The following is a 22997-nucleotide window of genomic DNA, read 5'->3' as shown; positions in this document are numbered from 1 at the left end:
TGTAGCAATCTGTGGGGTGTTGCCCTATGTACAATTCCTCTTAAAATATCTTTTCTGCTCCATCTCTCCTCATTTTTACATACTCCAATGGTACCAGTATTATTTTTTTTTAACATGTCCCATATTGGTCTTATACTCTTTTATGTAATTTCTAAATCTTTTTATTTTCTTTATGATGAACCTAGGGCATTTTCTTCTTCCTGTTTTCTAATTTACCTATTTCCTTTTCAGTTGTATCTAATTGAAATTAAGATACGTTGGGTTCTTGATTTTAGTTTTTGCATATTCAGTTGCAGAATCAGTATGGTTTATCTTTCTATAGTTGCCAATTATTTTTGAAAACATTTAACATGTTAATCATTTATTTCATAGTCAATGTCTGATAATCTCATAATCTGGTTGACCAACTGGTCTATTTTTAAAATTGGCTTTTGTGTCCCCCCCTCCTTGTTTTCTGATTAGGATGTCATTTTTTTTTTTTTATCTGTTCCTGGTTATTTTGTCTTGGTTTCTTATCCTAAGAAATGGTAGAGGTAATTTGAGGTTCTGTTAAATGTTAGCTTACTTTTGGTTCTGACCTGCTTGTTAGCTAGTGGAAGCAGTGGTTGCATTGGCTAGATGCGGACTTCAGTTTTTTCTGAAGGTTGGCCTGCATCCAGGAAGATTTGCACGGTGCACAATCTTCTGAATTTGGCAGAGATACAGCTTTCTATTAGTCAAAATTACCTATTTATTTCTGTTGTGATGATTATATCCATATCAACTTTTCTCACATAGCGTAATTCTGCTTTTCTTAGATTAAAAAAATTTCAGAAAGTAAGAGGCTGCTGGACTGTGATATTTTAGCTTATCTTTCCAAGAAATGTCCCTTGTATGCTGCAATTTGATGGTAAAGAAGAGAAGACATAAGACTTATATATGCAATCATAAAACAGTGTTTGTTTTCTCTTTTCTCACATTCTATAATTTCAAGCTGCAGGCAAAGTTGTTCCATAACCCTCATCAAATGCATCCCCCTAAATATTTTAATAACAGGTATTTTGATATTTCTTCACTAATTCATTGGGTCAACCTAAAAGTCACTATTTCTTTCAACCTTTCAACTTTTACAATTAAAAAAATCTTGTTTAATTCTTATGGTTTGCCTTTTATTTTCAAAACAAAATGCAATTTTCTTGTCTTTAGTATTACACGACTATACCTATTTAACTTCTCTTCTTCTCCTGCATGTTTGTATAATCAGTATTTTTTTCTAATTTCCAACTTACCAACTGGCTTTTTCTGAGTTATTCAAAATGATTATATGCATTCTTAATATTCTTCTTTTTATTTTTTTACAATAAATTTCATTTTTTTCTATTTTCCATTGTCTTCTACATGGTAAAATGATTTATTTTATATATATATAATAGGATATACATAATTATGTAATAAAATATGTATGTTATATGTAGCATATGATATGCAATATGTACATATATAATGTAATATAATAATATACTAATATTTATGTAGTATTCTGATATGAATGTTTTAAATTAGGAGAACAGAAAATTTTAATCAAATTGATATTTTAGTGACTTTTCTGGATATATATAGTTTCTCTATACTCCTGCTATTTTCTTGTTCTGTTATTTTTGTTAAGTAGTTTATATTAAAAAAGCACATATGGATATACATATAAATGAAAATAATAGTACTATAATAACCCATTTCTTCTGATGGTCAATTTAAATGTGTAAAAAAAAGTTTGACTAATACAGTTCACCAATTCACTTCTCACAGTATTGGATACTGTAGTGGCAGTCATTCCTACCCCTTGCCAGAGTTCAGAACGCCTTTTCTTATATTGATAAAGCAATACTCATTCTGTTCTGAAAGGAATCAAAGAGTCTTCTTAGGTGGTAGGCTTTTTTTTCCCTCAAGTCTCTTTCCTAAGAACAGGTTGGCAAATAATGATTATAATGACTCCATTTAGCAAAAACCTACCTTGAGAGACTAGAAAAAAATAAAGTTGTCACAGGAATGTTCTGAGTTAGTCAGAACGGGAAATATTGTACTAGGGCCCTGGGGTAGGCAGCAGTAGATGATACTTACCAAAACAGATTCTGTGTCTACCTTGTCCCTGTCCTCATGAAGCTTAGAGCCAGGTGAGCAAGACACAAATGTAACAGAAGTTAAAAATAAATAAGTGTCTTTGTAAAAATTGAAGTAAATATTTTGTCTTTGAAAATATTTCTGGGGCGCCTGGGTGGCTCCATCGGGAAATCAACCAACTCTTGATTTTGGCTCAGGTCATAGTCTCAGGGTCATGAGATTGAGCTCCATGTCGAGCCCCATATAGGTTTCCACACTGGGTGTGAAGCCACTTAAGATTCTCTCTCCCTCTGCCCCTCCCCATAAACCCCCCCAAAATAATAAAGAAAAATATTTCCTATATTTAGTATGAGTACATTTAGTTGTATATTAGCCTAAACCAACCGTATGCATTATGCAGATAATCTCTAGTTTGCTCTGGAATAGTTTGGCATTATAATGTCTAAAACAAGGTTTCTCACCCTGGCATGAGTGAATTTTACATCAGGTAATTCTTTGTTGGAGGGAGCTGTCCCAGGCATTGTAGATATTTAGCAGCATCACCGGCTTCTACCTACTACATGCCAGTAGATTATGACATGAAAAGTTAAGACTTACAAAGATGTCTCCAGACCTTGCCAAATCTTCCCTGGGGCACAAAATTGCTTCTGCTGAGAACCACTGATCTATAATACTTTTAGAGATGGATTCATGGGACATTAAACACTACCGTGTTCACATTTCTTTGGGGGTTCTTTCAGGCAACAGAGGAGTCTGAGAGCTGTGTTTCAGGAGGTCAGGGTCTAGATCCATTCCTGAAGACAGAGCCTGAGGATATATGTGTCCCAACCTCCTCGCAGAGCAGGGAGTGGTTCTGATGATAGACACGGGAGGGATTGACCCCAGGGTGATCACCTTCAAATGGAATACGTCATGATTAGGTGGAGAATTGCGAAGAGCATAGTAGCTGTAGGTAAGTAGTAAACATTATACTTCATGTAAAGTTGTGCTATTTCAAATCATTTCCTCATCAAATATTATATCAAAATTACTACAAAGTAATACAATTGAAAACAACAAAAAAGTAGCATTTTTTCCAAATTTTCAAGAAATATGTTTCTTTATCTAAAAAATAATGTGAGAACTAGTTAAGTCTATCAAATGAGAAGGGCACATCTTGATAAGCCACATGGCCAATTTTGGCTCTCTGTCTAATAAAGATTCCAGCATTTCTTTGTGACTTTGATTTCTGTTTTTCACTTTTTTATGAAGAATCTGGCCTAAAAGTTGAATTAAAAGTGAACATCATGTTGCTTAGAAAATATGTAAGAATTATCTTACATTAGTACTCATTTCCAGGGTGCCTGGGTGGCTCAGTTTTTAAGTGTCTGCCTTTGGCTCAGGTCATGATCTCAGGGTCCTGGGATTGAGCCCTGAGTCAAGCTCCCTGCTCAGCAGAGAGTCTGCTTCTGCCTCTCCCTCTGCCTGCCACTTCTCCTTTTTGTGCTCTCTCCATCTGTCAAATAAATAAATAAATAAAATCTTTTTTAAAATATTCATTTCCATGCATTAATTAGCATCAACAGAAGGCTTTATAATTGTTATCTATATATTCAAAACAATAGCATGGTTCACATCCCCTGTGTTAGAAAAGATTTGCAGTTGTATTTTCTTTTTCTTTCTACCCTTTTTAAATAAGTATGGGCTAATAGCAGGTGGTGCAATATTATTATCAGCATTTGGTGACAAAATTAAAAAGTGGGGAATTTTAAGAGTTATTGAGCACCATGGGGCAATTTTTATCCTAGCACATGGGCAATTAGCATGTAGAACTAGTAACTTTAATGGGAATTGTGTAGCTAACCTGGAAATTTTCACAATGTATCAGTGCAAAGTTATATAGTACAGGTGTTTAATTGTTGATGGAACTAAAATCAGAGCTGAATTAATTAAAAGATCAAAGAAAAAAACCTTATTACTTGCTTGCAAAGGTAGAAAGGTCCAGAAAACAAACTTTTAAGTTACATTTGGCACAGATGAAAATATCTCATTAAAGGAACAAGAAGATTCTGTCAAACAAATCTTAGCTGTATCTAATATATTGAATTTGGCTGTAAATATGGTGCTTTAGTTATTTTTAATAATACAAAGAAACTCTTAAAAACTGTGTTATGTTATTTTGAAATGTGTCATTCAATCCATCATTGTTAATCTTTTATTATTGTAAATTCTATAGAGCCACAACAAAGTCTTTCCAAATCTCTTTTTCAGGTAGCTAAACATTAAGCCATCTTAATTAGTATGTTCTTAATAAAATGCATCTGATACACCGAGGGATGTGCCTCAGTGAGACCAAGAAACACAACTTGGTAGAATGTTTAGTCTAGTTTTTCTAGTTACTCTTATCCAAGAATTATTGCCAGTAAGAAAAAATAATCTAAGTGAATATGCATGTATCACCAAGTAACTTAATATTACATTTGGCTTCTCTTGATAGACACTTTTATTCAGCTGTCATTTCGCAATATATTGCTTAGATGCCTCCTGCATGATTGCCGTTTCTGAATGCACTGCCTATGTTATCCTATGATAACAATGGCTGAGACTTTGTTTTTAGCATTTTAGAGTTTATTTCAGTGCTTTGTGTTTCTTAATTTTCTGGGAAATTACATTCCTAATTGACTTTCTAACAACAAAATAAAAACACATTATCATGTATTCAGCATTTTAAGAAAGGACATTTGTCGATTCTACCTTCACTGGGAATGTGTGATTTCAGGTGGTGGGACAAAACTAATCTGGTCATTCTTACACCTCTCATTCTGAAAATTACTCTAAGTGTTGATCAAGTAGAAAATATTTTCTGTCATAGATTATTTGTAGAATTTTGAATGCTTATATGTCCTCTTACAAATCACAGAATCTCAGATTCCCTGAACCTCTGTTTCCTAGGATAAAATAGGAGTAATATGTATAGTAATAATAGTATTCAGGATAGTGAGAGATAAAGGAAACATTATGTTTGCCATTTAAACCAAATTAGTAAATGCTGGGTTCTCTTCTCCTCTTCCTCATACTTTAGCATAAGAATAACTGGGGTGGAATAAAGGGCTGGTAAACATACACACTTTAGTGTCCCAAACCCAAAGATTCTGCTTTGCCAGATTTGGGCTGATGCACATGGTCTCTGGGTCATAAGCTGAGAAATGTGCCTTGGAAATGAGATGCAATTATATTTAAAGACGGTTGATGACCAGCTCTGTTGAGTTGCTATGAAGATGAGCAAAAGTCCGATACTCCAGATATTCTACTTATAGCAAGTTAAAGTAGATATGTGTTATTTCCTGAATAATCTATACTCAGTCCTTATTTTACTGAGTCACTTTTTCTTTATATCCTTGTTTCTAACACCACTTTTTTTGATAGAGCAAGTAAAACTAAATCACTTTCATATAAAAATTTACGTTTATCAAATATATTAATTTTTCAAATTTAACTAAATATTAGAAAAGGAATAATTTGTTTCTGTACTTTTCATACATAGCAAGGTGTAGAAAAAAATTTGTTTACAAAAATATAAATAAATGACTCATTTACTTTTATGCTTCTTGTAATACATGTTTATCATTCAAAGAAACAATTTAGGAAAACAGTGTCTCTACTAGAAATTATTAAATAAACCATGCAAAAAATATTTAGGGCATAGAGCAACTATTTTTTTTATGGAATCATACACACATACACAAAAGTGAAGACAATTTAAATAACTATCGAAAAGTACTCAATGGAAACATATCCCCTTATTATTTTATTTTTAAAAACTATTCATTTCCAGTAATTTACATGGCTCTTTCTTGCTTCTTCACACTGCATAGGTAAATCTTTTTTTTGTATAAAAATAACAGATTTTGTGTGCTATCTTGGGATTAATTTAATAGAAATATCAAGAATAGTAAGTTCAATATCATGTACATAGTTTTCTACTAGCAATATATACACTTGAATTAAATATATCAAATTTTGTTCATTTGTTTTTATTTTGTTATAAACACCATGCCCATTATGAATATATAAATTCTGATGCTTTTTTGCCTTTGCAAATTATAAATGCTAGTAATTTGAGTCATTCGTGATCCTTTGCACTCAACATCTGCTCTGTTCTGATAAGAATGTTATGAAAAATCCAGCTGAGTACTCAAAAGTATTGTTCATATTAAGAGAGAATTAGCAAGGTTTAAGTGTTTGACATACAGTTAATTAATTGTATTTTACAAACTAACACAAGTTCTTTTTATTTTGAAGTAGTATTGATTGCTTTACATTTATTTCCACAGGGTGATTAGTTTTATACTCTGCCTAGCCACATGCTTAATGTATATTATGTGTGTGTGCACACATGTGTGCATGTGTATGCATGTGTGCACCTGCATGCACACACATCCACATCCATAGTGTACCGTCATTTTCTTTTCATCTATTATTGTTAAAGGTTTTAAAGTCTTTTCAGCAAAATATCCTGGAGAGGAAATAAGAGTAGTTTTTTGCCTATTCTTACCACAGTATTCCTTAAAATCTAAACAGGATACATGTTTCAGTCAAAGTTAAATGTATCTACAAACTACATTCTTGGATCGACCTCTTAACTCAGAAGAAATATAGTTGTCACAACCTGACTTAAAAGCTGGTGACTCCTTAAGTTGTTGCATGTTAAGGATGTAATGGTCCCTATACACTAGTTTACCACCTAAATTTTTTTCTACAATATGCAGTTTACCAAAGCCTAAGAAACACTTTATATTTTGACCTTTTTTAAAACTTATGCAATGTCCTTAATTTCTTTCTACCTTGGTTTCAGATTTTTTGAAGTAAATGTGATGATCTAGAAAAGTACAAAAATTAGACGCACATTTATCTATCAATCTATTAATTCCATTCAGAAAGGATTCTGTAGAAATTTTAATGATCATTCAGTAGAGTCTAGTGTTTTCACTCACTGAAGTTTTCTTTGAATTTCTATTTCTTTCCCTGTAAGACACTTAAGAGGAAAGAACATTTGGGAATTAGAAGACACCATGAGGACTTAAAGTATGTTTAACATTCTCTTTTTCTTTTATACGTAAGTGTAGGCGCCAAGGGCAGGCCTTCCAAAATGTACCACAGTGGCATATTGATTATTTTTAATTGAAGCTACTACAGACCCTCCTTTGTCCCCTGAAAGTAGGAAAGAAATCTTCCAAAGAAGAAAAAAGGTATCCTTAATTTGAAAGATAGGAACTATAAAGCCAAGAACGCTGTGGAAACAAACCTAGTTCCTTTTTTACTAATCTACTAACTCAGTTTAAGTTACACTTATAATTCCTTATAATTAAAACTCCCAAACATTGCTTTCTTTGTCCTGTCAATTCCTCAACAAATTTATTGTCTCTTTGTCTAAAAAGTATTTCTTTGGGTCTCAATTTCATTATTGGGCCTCCAATAATAAAACTTTGCTTTTTTTCCTCCTGTTAATCTGTTTTATGTAAATTTAATTCTTAGTCCATCTAGAAGATCTTGAGGGGTAGAGGAGGAATTTTTCCTCCCCTACATAAGTACACGTTGTTTTTTTTTCTAACTTCACATGAAAGAAGGCTCAGGGCACTTCTGTTCTTATTACTCCTTCTGCATAAGTCTCTTAAAGCAGTTTTATTTTTATGCTGTGTTCCTGCTATAGAGGCTGGAATCGTGTTGATTAGAGTATACAAATTGCTAGAGAAATGAAATCAAGTTTAAAGGGGATTCTTGACTATCATCTTTTTTTTAAAAGTTTTATTTATTATCAAGATGTTATTCACATATTATAAAATTCACCATTTTAAAGCAGAAAATTCAGTAGTTTTTAGTATATTTACAAGGTGTACAATCATCACTGCTCTCTAATTACAGAACATTTTCATCACTCCAAAAGAAACATGGTACCCATTAGCAGTCACTCCCAATATCCCCCTCCTCCCATCCTTGGCAACCTCTAACCTGCTTTCTGTTTCTATGGATTTGCCTATTCTGAATCTTTTATATAATTTGAATCATACACTATATGACATCTAGTGTCTGGATTCTTACACCTGTCACAATGTTTCTAGAGTTTATCCATGTTGTAGCCTGGATCAGTGTTTCATTCTCTTTATGGTGTTTTCTACTGTATGGATAATACCAGATCTTATCAACATAGTTGATGGATGTTTAGGTTATTTCCACACTTTGGATTTTGGACTAATGCTGCTGTGAATATCCACGTACAAGTTTTGTGTCAATGTGTGTTTTCAATTCTCTTCAATATGCATCTAGGAGAGGGATCACTGAGTCATATATTAACTCAATGTTTAATTTTGGAGAAACTGCTAACCTGTTTTTCAAAGCAGCTACATCATTTTACATTCACATCAGTAGTGTCTGAGGGTTCCAACTTCTCTATATCTTTGCTAATACTTGTTATTGTCTGTCTTTTTTATTGTAGCCATCCTAATCGATCTCACTGTGGTTTTGATTTACATTTCCCTAATGACAGATGATGCTGACCACCTTTTCTTGTGCTTACTGGCAGTTTGTGTATTTTCTCTGGAGAAATGTTCATTTAAAACCTTTGCTCATATTCCCATTGTTTATTTTCAATTGGGTTGTCATTTATGTTTGAATTGTGAGCGTTCTAATTTCTGGATAATAAATAGATTCTTATCAGATTTATGATTTATGAGTATTTCCCCCATTTTGTGGGTTATCTTTTCATTTATTTGATAGTGCCACTTGAAGTACAAAAGTTTTTAATTCTGGTGAAGTCCAGTTTAACTTGTTTTTCTTTTACCGCTGTGCTTAAGGTACCATATCTAAGAAATCATTGCCTGTTCCAAGGTCATTAAGATTTATAAGTTTTAAGAGTTTTATAGTTTGAGCTCTTACATTTAGATATTTGATTTAATGTTAGTTAATTTTGTATATGCTATCAGATAATGGTCCAGCTTCATTCTTTTCCATGTGGATGACCAGCTGTCCCAGCACCATTTGCAGAGGAGACTATTCTTTCCTCCACTTTTTATTTCTGTTCTTCACAGTGGAAAATCGCAATTCCCCTCTCTCAGATTAGCAGAGGCGTTCTTCTGCCAGCTCAGATACTCTGTTTATCCTCTCTGTGAACTTCTTACATTGAGTATTATACTTTTCAACTCATAATTTTTATGTTTCTTTTTCTATAATTTCTATCTCTTTATCAGTTATTCTCTCTTTGGTGAGATAGCATCTTATACTTTCTTTTAGTTCTTTAAACATTGTTTCTTGTATCTTTGAAAATATTGAAAATTGCCAATTTAACAATTTTTGCCTAATTAGACCAATAACCTGTGCTTCCTCAGGGACCTTTTGTTTGCTGTTTTCTTTTCTGTATGCACCATACTTTCTTGTTTCTTTTCTCTCTCTCTCTCTTTTTTTTTTTTTACTGAGGATATGACATCTTATATAATAATGTGGCAACTCTGGAAAACAGATTCTCCCCATCCTTACATTTTGTTGTTTCTGTTTTATTTGTTGTTGTAGCTGTTGATTTAGTTTGTTTAGTGACTTTCCTGAACTAATTCTGTTAAGTCTGTATTCTTTGTCACGTGGGTCTGCTGAAGTCTCTGCGTCATTGCCTTAGTGGTTGGCCAGTGAATGGACAGGGATTTCCTTAAATATCTGCATCCAGCAAGTCTCCCAGTATCTGCCAAGGGGTCTGTGTGCATGGTGGGATGTGTTTGCAACACCCAGCCAAGCTGAATATTCTGTCTGCTCTTGCCTAGATTTAACCATTTTTCTTGAATAAATTCTTCCTAGGTTTTTACAAGCCTTTAATATCTAGTGCTAGTCTACATCTTCACCTTAGCCTTCTCTTTCCACGAGTCCAGAGCCTCAAGTTCAGCCAGAGGTGAACACATACGGCCTTCTCACATCTTTTCTTAGCATGCACACAGCTCGCCAGTATGCACACAGACTTACACGTGTGCATCGCATTCTGAGTTCCCAGAAATACATATGTCATTGCCCTAGAAATAAGAAAGCTACACACAGATGGGACACAAAAATGTATATGCCTGTTTCCCTACTGGGGCTTGTCAAAGGACTGGGCTATAAATAATCCATAGAAACTCTGTGTGTCCTAGCAGAGAGTGGCTGTTGTGGAGCTACACAGCCCTGTGAGAGGTTTTATAGAAACAGATGTTAGGGTTCTGGCCAGCCAAGAGTTAAGAGTGCTTTGGGCATTCAACTGAGACTCCAGAAAAGCCATGCCTTACAATTGAAGACTATAACTTGGATCATAGTAATAAAACAATAAAAACAAAATAGACCTTCTCTAACAAAACATGAACTTGTGAGGAAAAGAAGGATGGCAGATAATAAAAATGCCCACCAGAACAAGACTGAACATCTTTAAATGAAGATAGGACAGATGTGTCCCAATTTATCATCCACAATAGCAAGCATATAACAAAAAATTGCTGTGAAGAACCAGAAAAATATGATCAATATTTAAGGAAGAGTAAACAGTGAATAAAGCAAATTCTGAGATCTCCTGAATATAGAAATTAACAGAGATGTTAAAGTAACTATTATTAATATGTTCAAGGATTTAAGAAAAAGCTTAAAATAATGAGTGAACAGATGGAGAATTTCAGCAGGAAAAGAAAAACCGTAAAAAATGGAAATTTTAGGACTAAAATGTACATTATCTGAAATGTTGAAATCCACGGGTTATACTTGGGTAAATTATATAAGAAGAAGGGGCCTATGAACTTAGCATTAGAAATTAACCCATCTAAAGAACAGAAGGGCAAAAGTGAACAGAATTTTAATGAGTGAGCAGTTGAACAATATGAAACAGTATAAACGTGTGTAACTGGATTTTCAGAAGCATGTGAGAAAAAAAGAGGACAAGGACATCACACTCACATATTTTCTAAATTTGGTCAAAAAAATCAAGCTATAGAATCATGAAGCTCAGCAAACCACAGGCAAGATGAATACAAATACCACCACAAATACTGCTATGATAAGTATAGGCAATATTGTGTTTTGACCACAATAACATATGTAAAATTAAAATGTGTATCACCCTTAAGACAGAGGACACGAGGTAGTAAATGGAATTAAATTCTTGTAAATTTCTCATGTTATAAATGAAATGGTACAAAATACATTTGAGGTAGATTGAGTGATAGGTTAACGTAATCCTAGTGTGATCACTAAACATTTTCAGAGTTTTATTGGAAAGTTAATAGAATTAAAATGTAGTATTAAATTTACCCAATTAATAAAAGGAAAGCAGGAGGAAAAATACCACATAAATGAGATGAAAAGTGTTAAAAAACGTAAGAAAGAAGGAAGATGATAGATTTAAATAGAGCCATGCCCACAATTACATTAATTACATAAATAATCACAGTAATGAATCTAAACCATTAAGTGAAACAGGAATTCATGAGTCCAACTTGGTGTAAATAACTAAATGCATAAGTAAAGCATGGGCAAAGGGAAATCTCTACCTACAGTAAAATTATGAATAATAAATATAAATGAGTGATGGGATTAGGAAATTATCAATGAGTTTAAAAGGAGTGTATGAAAATTTGATAAGGATACAGATTTACATAATTTCAAAGTGATTCCTCAGAAATTATTAATTTCCCACATATGAACTTCTCTTTTGCATCTTGATTTTGTTTACATTAGTTAAAACTCATTAAATTGTCTGTGTATTTCTCTGTATTTAAATTGCAGCTGAACCAAACAGCAGCTAACAACCACCACCAAAAGAGATAGGTATTAATATTATCTTGGTTGGTGCCAATGAACCATTTCAATAGATAATTTTGTATTTTAAAACCTTACACTTTTATTAGTTTGGGTTTGCATTGGACTCATTTCTGTATAAAAGTTAAGCAAATTCTACTGGATTTAAAGGCATAAATTATCTTTTAACTCTGAAAACACTAGTATTTGATATATTTACATAGAAAAAAGTTAGATACCTATTATTATTTTACATAAAGTATAAAAGATTTACCAGGAGATCTACTACTTTTATTAATTATTACTTAAATCTATGGTATTAATATTTCATATGTCAAAAAGTTGGTTGCAAGGATACTGAAAAGCGCTGGATTTTTACAGGGTTGATAATTAGTCACATTTATTCAGATTTGGACTTCTGCAAGTATACTTCGATACTAGAATCTCGAAAAGAAATACTTTCCATATATAGAAATCTCCAAGTCTGGGCTTTATATGCTGAAATACTGAGAGGAAAAGTCATTATAATAACATACAAGAGTAACAATAATAAACATAGTAGAGACTTAACAGAAAACTTTATCATCCTGTCCATCCACACTCAGTTGAGTAGGCATTGTGTCTTTGCACGGGGCCAGGACTCTGGTGAAGGTCCCTGGGTTTATGAGCTATGTAAGAGTTTAAACAAAAGAAATCAGAGAGGACTTTACGTGACATCCAAAGCTAAGTTATTAACCAAATCGTGTATACCATGATCTGATTCAATAATATTTATAGTGAAATTATGCATTTCCTATGACTTTGTATGACCTGCTGAGTTAAAATAATTTCCAACTTACTAAAGTAGAGAAACAGATCAGGTTTATGAGATAATTGACCAACCATAGTGAAAAATGACCTATCAAATATTCAGGTTTTCCTTGCAAAGTTTTCTATCTCAGTGGTGAGATCAAACTTTAAACTTTTTGACAATTTTAAAACAGGTATTTACAACAGGGAATTTCACAAACTAGTGTATTTGTTAACAATAAGCAATAATTTGGGGAAATAAAAACAATTTTTCATTCTTTTAAAGGGAACACATATTTTGAAACTGTTTTCATTACTGAGCAGCCACAGGGAAAACAAGTGTTGTCTGTATTCTTCCTTTAAGTCTTTTTAAAATTAATTGTCCTACAAAAATATGCAAAATAGAATTTTTCTATCAGAAGTTAAAATAGGAAGGAAAAAGTTTAAATGAATAAAATGTATTTTATTTAAATGAGTAAAACTGATTTTTTTTGTTTTTTGTTTTTTTACAAACACTGCTCAAAAGACGAAACTTGCCTGTGGTCATGAACGTCTCTAAGTCAGTGCTCACAGTAATATTTTCATTAGTTGAGTGTTCGGTCATCAGTTTGTGGGTTACTTGCACGTGTCTACATCAGTGTGGATGCTCTTCAGTGGAGCCCCACAGTGACAGGTTTCACTCTGGACAGTCCCAAGGGGCAGCTTTGCGCACAGGACGCAGCAGCTGGGCTGCACTCAATATTTTAATGTGTGATTGTCATTTCCCTTCAGAAGGAAAAGTCCAGAGTGATACCGTTTAAGGTGAGCTGTATTTATTACTTCTGTTATATACATAGTAAAAGCCTGGGTTATTACAAAACATCTTCAGCTACTCAGAATAGATTTTTTTTTTTATGTAGCAAGTTATAGAGTTATCTTTAAATAAAAATCTCATCAAGATATGCATCTAGCTCCAAAGAAATATGTCGAACCATTGTAAAGTTAAAAAGTGGTTTTAAATTGACCATTAAATTAAGCATACCTATTTAATGAACTTGACCCTTTTCCATTTTTTAACTAACAGGGATACTACCATCAATTAAAGTTGAAATATTGAGAAGTGACATTAAAATTGAGCAGAAGGCAGTGAAGCAATATCTGTAAAGAGCACGCTCTGCATTTCAACAGCTGCTGAGCTTAGAACTAACTTACAGTTCTAGCTGATACTTCATATTTCAAATGATACACACCTCCTAAGATAAAATTACATGTTTCTTCACCCATCTGCCCTCCCTCACCTAGAGATAAACATAAAGCACACATACACATATTACATATGTAATGCACATGCACAGACTAATACCCGTTAAGAACTAATGACAAAAGCAAATCCTATGTACCTCCAACCAAGAGTAAAAGCAGAGCATTACCAGAATCACTGAATTCTCCTGAATATGCCTTCTTTCCTTCCAGAGGTTAACCATTCTTACAAATTTTTTGTTAGTAATTGCTTTACACATAAATGTTTTGCTACATCAGAATTTATTCCTAAATAATACTACTTTTTATTTTTATGTAAATAGAAACCTAGATTGTGTATTTCTCTGTGACTTGATTTTTTTTTGCTCAAGTTTATGTATTTGTCATTCAACATTTTTGATGCATGTAGTTCTAGTTTATTTATTTTTCATCCTGTCATTTTTCTCTTGTACTGCTAATGGATAGATTTCTATGTTACTTTTCTTATAGAAATAAAGCTTAGTGCAGTTTTTTTTTTTTTTGAGAAGTTGAAAATAACATGTTTATTTTGTTGAAATGTATGAATCATTAGGGACTTGGGGTGGGAGCAAATAGCAACTTTAAAAAAAATCCTATTTTGGAGCTACTTTGTCCTTATATTGTGTCCTCAAAACAACTTTTCTGAAATACAGTTTTTTATTTTTTATTTATTTATTTATTTATTTTATTATTATTTTTTTATTGTTCTGTTAAACCCCATACATTACATCATTAGTTTTAGATGTAGTGTTCCATGATTCATTGTTTGTGCATAACACCCAGTGCTCCATGCAGAACGTGCCCTCCTCAATACCCACCACCAGGCTAACCCATCCTCCCACTCCCCTCCCCTCTAGAACCCTCAGTTTGTTTTTCAGAGTCCATCGTCTCTCATGGTTCGTCTACCCCTCCGATTCCCCCCCTTCATTCTTCCCCTCCTGCTATCTTCTTCTTCTTTTTTTTTTTTCTTAACATATATTGCATTATTTGTTTCAGAGGTACAGATCTGTGATTCAACAGTCTTGCACAATTCACAGCGCTTACCAGAGCACATACCCTCCCCAGTGTCTATCACCCAGTCACCCCATCCCACCTCTGACTCCAGCAACCCTCAGTTTGTTTCCTGAGATTAAGAATTCCTCGTATCAGTGAGGTCATATTATACATGTCTTTCTCTGTTTGACTTATTTCACTCAGCATAATACCCTCCAGTTCCATCCACGTCGTTGCAAATGGCAAGATCTCATTCCTTTTGATGGCTGTGTAATACTCCATTGTATATATATACCACCTCTTCTTGATCCATTCATCTGTCGATGGACATCTTGGCTCTTTCCACAGTTTGGCTATGGTGGACATTGCTGCTATAAACATCAAGGTGCACGTACCCCTTCGGATCCCTACATTTGTATCTTTGGGGTAAATACCCAGTAGTGCAATTGCTGGATCATACGGTAGCTCTATTTTTCAACTTTTTGAGGAACCTCCATACTGTTTTCCAGAGTGGCTGCACCAGCCTGCATTCCCACCAATAGTGTAGGAGGGTTCCCCTTTCTCCACATCCCCGCCAACATCTGTCATTTCCTGACTTGTTAATTTTAGCCATTCTGACTGGTGTGAGGTGGTATCTCATTGAGGTTTTGATTTGGATTTCCCTGATGCTGAGCAATATTGAGCACTTTTTCATGTGTCTGTTGGCCATTTGGATGTCTTCTTTGGAAAAATGTCTGTTCATGTCTTCTGCCCATTTCTTGATTGGATACTTTGTTCTTTGGGTGTTGAGTTTGATAAGTTCTTTATAGATTTTGGATACTAGCCCCTTATCTGATATGTAAATATCTTCTCCCATTCTGTCGGTTGTCTTTTGGTTTTGTTGACTGTTTCCTTTGCTGTGCAAAAGCTTTTTATCTTGATGAAGTCCCAATAGTTCATTTTTGAGTTCATTTTTGCCCTTGTTTCCCTTGCCTTTGGCGATGTTTCTAGGAAGAAGTTGCTTCGGCTGTGGTCGAAGAGGTTGCTGCCTGTGTTCTCCTTTAGGATTTTGATGGACTCCTGTCTCACATTGAGGTTTTTCAACCATTTGGAGGCTATTTTTGTGTGTGGTGTAAGGAAATGATACGGTTTCATTCTTCTGCATGTGGCTATCCAATTTTGCCAACACCATTTGTTGAAGAGACTGTCTTTGTTCCATTGGACATTCTTTCCTGCTTTGTCAAAGATGAGTTGACCATAGAATTGAGGGTCCATTTCTGGGCTCTCTATTCTGTTCCATTGATCTATGTGTCTGTTTTTGTGCCAGTACCATACTGTCTTGATGATGACAGCTTTGTAATAGAGCTGGAAGTCCGGCATTGTGATGCCACCAGCTTTGCTTTTCTTTTTCAACATTCCTCTGGCTATGCGGGGTCTTTTCTGGTTCCATAGGAATTTTAGGATGATTTGTTCCATTTCTTTGAAAAAAGTGGCTGGTATTTTGATGGGGATTGCATTGAATGTGTAGATTGCTCTAGGTAGCATTGACATCTTCACAATATTTGTTCTTCCAATCCATGAGCATGGAACGTTTTCCCATTTCTTTGTGCCTTCCTCAATTTCTTTCATGAGTATTTTATAGTTTTCTGAGTACAGATCCTTTGTCTCTTTGGTTAGATTTATTCCTAGGTATCTTATGGTTTTGGGTACAATTGTAAGTGGGATCGACTCCTTAATTTCTCTTTCTTCTGTCTTGTTGTTGGTGTATAGGAATGCCACTGACTTCTGTGCATTGATTTTTTATCCTGCCACTTTACTGAATTCCTGTATGAGTTCTAGCAGTTTGGAGTCTTTTGGGTTTTCCACATAAAGTATCATATCATCTGCAAAGAGTGAGAGTTTGACTTCTTCTTTGCCAATTTGGATGCCTTTGATTTCTTTTTGTTGTCTGATTGCTGTGGCTAGGACTTCCAATACTATGTTGAATAGCAGTGATGATAGTGGACATCCCTGCTGCGTTCCTGACCTTAGGGGGAAAGCTCTCAGTTTTTCCCCATTGAGAATGATATTCGCTGTAGGTTTTTCATAGATGGCTTTTATGATATTGAGGTATGTACCCTCTATGTCTATACTCTGAAGAGTTTGGATCAGGAAAGGATGTTGTACTTTGTCAAATGCTTTTTTTGCATCTACTGAGAGGATCATATGATTCTTGTTCTTTCTTTTGTTAATGTATTGTATCACGTTGATTCATTTGCGGATGTTGAACCAACCTTGCAGCCCAGGGATAAATCCCACTTGGTCATGGTGAATAATCCTTTTAATGTGCTTTTAGATCCTATTGGCTAGTATTTTGGTGAGAATTTTTGCATCCATGTTCATCAGGGATATTGGTCTGTAGTTCTCCTTTTTGATGGGGTCTTTGTCTTGTTTTGGGATCAAGGTAATGCTGGCCTCATAAAACGAGTTTGGAAGTTTTCCTTCCATTTCGATTTTTTGGAACAGTTTCAGAAGAATAGTTATTAATTCTTCTTCAAATGTTTGGTAGAATTCCCCTGGGAAGCCATCTGGCCCTGGGCTTTTGTTTGTTGGGAGATTTTTGATGACTGCTCCAATTTCCTTAGTGGTTATAGGTCTGTTCAGGTTTTCTATTTCTTCCTGGTTCAGTTTTGGTAGTTGATACATCTCTAGGAATGCATCCATATCTTCCAGGTTATCAAATTTGCTGGCATAAAGTTGCTCATAATATGTTCTTATAATTGTATTTCTTTGGTGTTGGTTGTGATCTCTCCTCTTTCATTCATGATTTTGTTGATTTGGGTTATTTCTCTTTTCTTTTTGATAAGTCTGGCCAGGGGTTTATCAATCTTGTTAATTCTTTCAAAGAACCAGCTCTTAGTTTCGTTGATCTGTTCTACTGTTCTTTTAGTTTCTATTTCATTGATTTCTGCTCTGAACTTTATTATTTCTCTTTTCCTGCTGGGTTTAGGCTTTATTTGCTGTTCTTTCTCCAGCTCCTTTAGGTGGAGGGTTAGGTTGTGTACTTGAGACCTTTTTTGTTTCTTGAGAAAGGCTTGTATTGCTATATACTTTCCTCTTAGGACTGCCTTTGCTGCATCCCAAAGATTTTGAACAGTTGTGTTTTCATTTTCATTGGTTTCCATGAATTTTTTTAATTCTTCTTTAATTTCCTGGTTGACCCATTCATTCCTTAGTAGGATGCTCTTTAGCCTCCATGTATTTGAGTTCTTTCCGACTTTCCTCTTGTGATTGAGTTCAGTTTCAAAGCATTGTGGTCTGAAAATAGGCAGGGAATGATCCCAATCTTTTGGTACTGGTTGAGACCTGATTTATGACCTAGGATGTGATCTATTCTGGAGAATGTTCCATGGGCACTAGAGAAGAATGTGTATTCCATTGCTTTGGGATGGAATGTTCTGAATATGTCTGTGAAGTCCATTTGGTCCAGTGTGTCATTTAAAGTCTTTATTTCCTTGTTGATCTTTTGCTTAGACGATCTGTCCATTTCAGTGAGGGGGGTGTTAAAGTCCCCCACTATTATTGTATTGGTGTCAATGTGTTTCTTTGCTTTTGTTATTTTTTTTTTTAATTTTTATTTTTTTATTTTATTTTTTTAAAGTTTTTTAATTTTTTGAGAGAGAGAATGAGATAGAGAGAGCATGAGAGGGGGGAGGGTCAGAGGGAGAAGCAGACCCCCTGCTGAGCAGGGAGCCTGATGCAGGACTCGATCCCGGGACTCCAGGATCATGACCTGAGCTGAAGGCAGTCGCTTAACCAACTGAGCCACCCAGGCGCACTGCTTTTGTTATTAATTGCCTTTTATAATTGGCTGCTCCCATGTTAGGGGCATAAATATTTACAATTGTTAGATCATCTTGTTGGATAGACCCTTTAAGGAGGATATAGTGTCCTCCCCATCTCTTATTACAGTCTTTGGTTTAAAATCTAATTTGTCTGATATAAGGATTGCCACCCCAGCTTTCTTTTGGTGTCCATTAGCATGGTAAAAGGTTTTCCACCCCCTTACTTTCAATGTGGGGGTGTCTTTGGGTCTAAAATGAGTCTCTTTCAGACAGCATATTGCTGGGTCTTGTTTTTTAATCCAATCTGATAGGCTGTGTCTTTTGATTGGGGCATTTAGCCCATCTACATTCAGGGTAACTACTGAAAGATAGGAATTTAGTGCCATTGTATTGCGTGTCAAGTGACTGTTACCATATATTGTCTGTGTTCCTTTCTGGTCTATGTTGCTTTTAGGCTCTCTCTTTGCTTAAAGGACCCCTTTCAAGATTTCTTGTAGGGCTGGCTTCGTGTTTGCAAATTCCTTTAGTTTTTGTTTGTCCTGGAAGCTTTTTATCTCTTCTTCAATTTTCAATGACAGCCTAGCTGGATATAGTATTCTTGGCTGCATATTTTTCTCCTTTAGTGCTCTGAATATATCCTGCCAGTCCTTTCTGGCCTGCCAGGTCTCTGTGGATAGGTCTGTTGCCAATCTAATGTTTCTACCATTGTAGATTACATATCTCTTCTCCGAGTCACTTTCAGGATTTTCTCTTTGTCTCTGAGACTTGTAAGTTTTACTATTAGATGTCGGGGAGTTGACCTATTTTTATTGATTTTGAGAGGGGTTCTCTGTGCTTCCTGGATTTTGATGCCTGTTTCCTTCCCCAAATTAGGGAAGTTCTCTGCTATAATTTGCTCCATTATACCTTCTGCCCCTCTCTCTCTTTCTTCTTCTTCTGGGTTCCCAATTATTCTAATGTTGTTTCATCTTATGGTATCGCTTATCTCTCGAATTCTGCCCTCGTGATCCAGTAGCTGTTTATCTCTCTTTTTCTCAGCTTCTTCATTTTCCATCATTTGGTCTGCTATATCACTGATTCTCTCTTCTGCCTCATTTATCCTAGCAGTTAGCACCCCCGTTTTTGATTGCACTTCATTAATAGCCTTTGAGATTTCAACTTGGTTAGATTTTGGTTCTTTTACTTCTGCAGAAAGGGTTTCTCTAACTTCCATGCTTTTTTCAAGCCCAGCTAGTATCTTTAAAGTGATGATTCTGAACTCTAGATCTGACATCGTACTAATGTCCGTATTGAGTAGGTCCCTGGCAGTCAGTACTCCCTCTTGTTCTTTTTGTTGAGGTGATTTTTTCCGTCTTGTCATTTTGTGCAGAAGAGAATAGATTAATGAGAGAACAAAATGCTAACAGGGTAACAACATCCCCAGAAAATATACTCTATGCAAATCAGAAAAGATCTGAAGCAGGGGGATAAGAAAGGGAAAGAGAGAAAAAAGAAAAAGAAAAAAGAAGGAAAAGAAAAAGATAAATACAAACAAAAACAAACAAAACAAACAAAAAAACAGAATATGATCAAATATGATCAGGCTGGTACATAGACCGGTGCCACACACTAGATTTTGGGTGTATTTTGGTCTGTTAGAAGAAAGTGCCTCCCAAAATTTTAAAGAAAGAAAAACTTATAAATGTACAAAAATAAGGGTTGATAGGATGAAGGGATGGAATATGACTGTCAAGATGGAAATTATAAAAAAATTTTATGAAAGGATTTGATAAGTTGTTTGAAAAAAGAAAGAAGAGGATTTAAAAAAAAAAAAGGGAGCGAATGTGATCAGGCAGGGGAGTAGAAAAAATCCATACACTAGAGATTTAGGGTATATTTTGATCTGTTAGAAGAAATTATCTCAAAAAAAATTTTTTTTTAAGATTTTATTTATTTATTTATTTGAGAGAGAGAGAGAGAGAGAGAAACAGCATGAGAGGGGATAGGGTCAGAGGGAGAAGCAGGCTCCCTGCCGAGCAGGGAGCCGTTGCGGGACTCGATCCCGGGACTCCAGGATCATGACCTGAGCCGAAGGCAGCCGCATAACCAACTGAGCCACCCAAGGCGCCCCTCAAAATTTTAAAGAGAAAACAACTTATATATATATGCCAAAAATACAGGTAACTACTATGAAGGGATAGAATATGACTCTAAAATGAAAAATAAAAAAAATTTTTTTTTTAAAAGGGATTGGTAAGATGTTGGTTGAAAAAGGGAAAAAGAAAAATTCAAAAAAAAAACAAGAAAAAAGACAGTTAACAAAAAAATTAACTTTGAAAGACTAAAGAATCATGGTAAAAAAAGCCATGAATTCTATGTGTAGTATTCCCCTACCGCTGGAGTTCTGCCATTCTCATTGATCGGTAAACTTGGTCTTGGCTGGCTGTTCTCGCTGATCTTCTGGGGGAGGGGCCTGTTGCCGTGGTTTCCAAAAGTCTTTGCCCGAGGCGGAATTGCCTCACCCTTGCCCGGTCCGGACTAAGTAATCTGCTCCGGTTTGCTCTCCGGAGCTTTTGTTCCCTTCAAGCTTTCCGTACAGCTTGGGAGGCCGAGAGTGAAAATGGCGGCCTCCCAATCTCCGCCCCAGAGGAGCCGAGAACTCGGGACCCCGCTCCTCAGTGAGCCCCCAGAGAAAAGCTGCCAGTCACTCCCGTCTCTCTGGTCTCTGGCCACACTCGTGCTCACCCGGCCTGTGACCTCGCATTTCTATCTCTGGCACCCGACCCCATGTGGAGTCTCCAAACCCAGCAGATTCCTGCGGTGCGCTCCCGCACTTCTCCTCCCGGGGGAAGAAGGTGAGTCTCCTGGATCTGCCGCTTGTTGTGTCCCTGTTGGAGGAGCAGGGGCCCAACTGTGCCCCGGATCACGGTTTATGGCAACCCTGAGCTGAGAGCCCATGCCTGGTCTCCGTCTCTGCAGCCGGCTTCCCTGCTCCAATACCTGGGAGCTCTGCCACACTCAGGCACCCCCGGTCTTTCTGTGACCCCGAGGGTCCTGAGACCATACTGTCCTGGAGGGTTCCACCCCCCACTTGCCACCAGAGTGACGTCCCTCAGCGGAGCAGACTTCTAAAAGTTCCGATTTTGTGGTCCGTGGTTCTATCACTTGCCAGAAGCGGCCGATGGAGGCCCCTCCCCCGCCGTCTATCCTCCCGAATATCACCTCGGATTCACTTCTCTGCACGTCCTACCTTCCAGAAAGTGGTCGCTTTTCTGTTCAGAGAGTTGTTGCTATTCTTTTCTTCGATCTCCTGTTGAGTTCATAGGTGTTCAGATTGGTTTGATCCCTATCCAGCTGAATTCCTTTTTTTTTTTTTTTTTATCCAGCTGAATTCCTGAGAGGAGATGAAATCCAGGTCTCCTACTCCTCCACCATCTTGCTCCTCCCCTTCAAGCTTAGTGCAGTTTTATCTGCATTTTTAGAATTGCTTATTTTAGTGCATCTTTGCACTGTAATATAACAATTTTCCAAAGTGATTATACTTATATACGCACTCACTAAGATGGTCATTTGGGGCACCTGGGTGGCTCAGTTGGTTAAGCATCTGCCTTCTGCTCAGGTCATGATCTCAGGTTCCTGGGATCAAGCCCTGTGTTGGCTTCTTGCTCAGTGGGGAGTCTGCTTCTTCCTCTCCCTCTGCCTGCCTGCCACTTCCCCTGCTTGTGCTCTCTCTCTTGCCGTCTCTCTCTCTGTCAAATAAATAAATAAACTCTTAAAAAAAAACTAAGATGCTCATTAAAATGGAAATTTTAATGGGTAGTTGAACATCACATAACATAACATAAAAGAAAATCACTAAACTGTGAAATAGATTTGATGTAAAAAATAGGAATTCAGTTTAAATGCTAAAGAGATAGAAAATATTAATGAGAATGTTCAATTTGCCTGTGATAAAAATTATAGAAGGACAAATTCGAAAAAATGAAGAAAAGGTAATATTCAAATAGATGAAGTTTGAGAATTTTCATAAACTGATGAAGGCAATAAATCCTTAAATTCAATAAAAGGGAAAATTCTAACATTCTTATGATAATTAAAATAATACTCCACCAAGACATAATATGGGGAATCTACAGACCATCAGAGACAAAGTAATATCTTAATTAGCCAAAATCAGAAGACAAAAAAAACAAAACAAAACAAAAACTACTTGGAAGACACAATCAGGAATTATTAGAGAACAAAGACATTAGAATAGTGCCTTTAAAGTGCCAAGGAAGAGTAACAGCTCACCTGGAAACTTGTTCT

The sequence above is a fragment of the Mirounga leonina genome, unplaced genomic scaffold (assembly GCF_011800145.1).
Source record: "Mirounga leonina isolate KUSES-001 unplaced genomic scaffold, KU_Mleo_1.0 Mir_152, whole genome shotgun sequence".
Lineage (NCBI taxonomy): Eukaryota > Metazoa > Chordata > Mammalia > Carnivora > Phocidae > Mirounga > Mirounga leonina.
The sequence above is the reverse complement of the archived record's forward strand: the minus strand, read 5'-3'. Positions refer to the sequence as shown.